The sequence below is a fragment of the Toxorhynchites rutilus genome, chromosome 2, assembly GCF_029784135.1.
Source record: "Toxorhynchites rutilus septentrionalis strain SRP chromosome 2, ASM2978413v1, whole genome shotgun sequence".
Taxonomy (NCBI): domain Eukaryota; kingdom Metazoa; phylum Arthropoda; class Insecta; order Diptera; family Culicidae; genus Toxorhynchites; species Toxorhynchites rutilus.
Window position 1 is genome coordinate 64,281,365 of NC_073745.1, and position 2,927 is coordinate 64,284,291.

The window sequence follows — 2,927 nt, forward strand, 5'->3', positions numbered from 1 at the left end:
TCACATCGCATTCATTTCCGTTTGGCAAATCTAACCGCGACGCCGGAGGAGGAGGTAACGGAGGAGAACAATCAACATCTACCGACCGATTACGATTTACGAACTGTTGAACCTGATCGTGTAAATCCCAGTATTCTTTCTCCGCTTCTTTTCGTAGACGAATTTCTTCATTCTCACGCCGACCACCTGCTTCTATTTGAAGTTGCAACTGCTGCTTTGTTGCACGCAGACCATGAATTTCGCGATCCAGCTCTGCCAGCTGAAGTTGAAGTGCTTCACACTCCCGATTGCGTCGCTTTAGCTGATCCCGCAAATCTGCTTTCGAAGTGCGCATTCGCTCGCTTGTCTCGAAGAGTTGAGACTCTAATCTCTGTATTTGCCTTTTCAAGTTTACAGATTCATCATCACGTTGTTTGAGCTGACCCCGCAAATCTAACTCCGATGTGCGCATCCGTTCAATCTCCTTATTCAGGGTCTCAATCTTTTCCTTTAGCAATATTTGCTCACGTTCACGATGTTCGAGCTTACTCCGCAAACCTGTCTCCGATACACGAACCAGTCCCATTTCACCAGCGTGTTGCAACTGCATGTTTTTTATTTGACTTAACAGCTCTACCTCTCGTTTTTGCCTCGTGTCAATGTCTAATTTATGTTTCACCACAAGTGCTTCCATGTCTCGATGTTCCGCTTCCGTTTGCCGTTGCTGCATTCGGAGCTCACCGGTTTCAACACTCCAGCGCTTGTAACATTGTGGACGATTAACTTTCGGGTACGTAGTGGTTGACGCTATTTCTTCCGCTCTCAATATGTCTGCATATGGTTGAAGATCGACGGTAGGCAGAACTGACTTATTCAGTTTATCTGCATCTACTATACCGGCACCTTCAAGAGAATCCTCAGCGTTTTCACCAACTATCATACTCTAAAATGCCCGTGGGATCGATTTAACCTCTGATCCTATACCGTTATCGCATGTAGATATAGGTACCACGGATGCTACAGTCTTCAGTGGCGTTGCCGACGGATGCACTCCCTGTGGGTTTCCCAGACTTGAATCCTCCGGACGATCGGCACTCGTAGACGTCGATGCCGGAACGATGGCCTCGTCCGCGGCTGCTTCGGTTTGTCTAACCCAATCCGCCGTTCGTTTCGCACTTCTCTGGCTGCTCCGCATACTGCGCACACTTTTTCTTTCCTCGTCGTCCTGCTGATTTAATAGCTCATGATTTCTAGCGATAAACTGCTTCTCACGTTCCATTTTTTCCCGCAGCTCTTTTTCGTTTAACGCGCGTTAGGGTACATGTCAAGTCAATCCTTTCTCGACTCAAATCCTCCGAAAGGTTCCTTTCTTCGTCGAGACGTTGCATTTCATGAGCCACTCTAGCCGCACGAGCACTTGCCGTGCTAGAAATGCCACTAACTTGACTCAACGCCAGAGCCGATTCCAATGCACTGGAAACCTCATTCCGCATGCATGACGGACATACGAAGCATATAGAACGTACCGTGGTCGTATTTACATTCGCGCAAGAGAAATGGTACCAGCGATCACATTTCTGACACTCCACCATGTATAAATCGTAGCTATTGGGTCGTTCGCAACCGGCACATTCGTGCAAGTCACCTCTGCTACTGTCAACCATAGATGGGATGAACGAATCTTCCGACGAACGTTCCGATGACTGATCATCACCCGGTGTAAGGTTAGCATTCACCTGCTGAGCCCTTGTCCGCGATCGAGTTTGTCTCACATTCGCCTGTGGATTCATTTTACTCCGGTCAAAATCTTTAAGGATGTTGTGATAGAATCGATGGGAGTTCTTCCAGCAAAAAATCAATCAACCGTGTATATGATTTGATCCGCTTAAAGCTATAAATGTGCATTTATTTAGGATAGGTTAGATAACAAAATTCATTTCTCGCTCACATTTCGGTCTCCGTACAGTGTTTTTCTCCTATCACAAACTGTATTAATTACGACACTTGCGTGACAATTTATTAGACTGTAAATAGTATTTTGCTTTTAATCTGTATTAACTGACGAATAATAGTTTACCTCTGCTCGAAATATAAATGATTTTAACTCAAATTCGTTTTCCAAATCACCAAATCGTTTTTTTTCTAACTTTTGTTTTTGTTTATGTTTACTTTTTGCATACTATCGCTATCTCCCATACTTCCCAGATCATCCGATAGGGTTGCGTTACACAACCGTCACAGACCTGTTCGATGGGCTGTTGCGGCGAACACTTAATTATTTCAATAGATACCTCGTAGTCCATCAACAATCGGAAACTTTTTGAATGAAATGATGATGAAATAAAATATGATCCAGTTTCACTAAACTAAATTTCTGGCAATTTAATAAATTGCACGAAGAAAAAACTCACATATAACGCACTAACGAACACTCATATAGATTATTAGAATACCTGCTAATGTACAACCTCATGTTTCGGAATGTTCTGCATGTTCAATCTCATATTTAAGCATTATTTCTGGAATTCGAATTGGGATCCTGAATCTAGCATCCGGATTTCAGACTTGACATTTGTATCTGAAACTCGAAAACGGAAATTTGATTCAACCCAATGAGGTTCGGGGATCACTAAACAGTATTGAATCCACGAAAGTTAATGTATCACTACCTTATGCAACATGCAAATCACGAATCGTGAATGTACATCTGCGTGAACAACCATCATTTATCCATATTCGGTCGATTTTTTGAAAATTAAATTCTGTCTCTTTCACAGATGCAACGGCATAAATGAGTAACTGAATAATCGTTGACGCACCAAAATGAAGTGCTGACGGATGGCCAACCGACCGCCGGACCACCGGCTTGCATTAACACCCTTCTCTCTGTGGCTGGCTAGCGGGCGGTCAGGCAAGCAGGCGAAGCTGAATGAAAGTTCTCCAGTCTC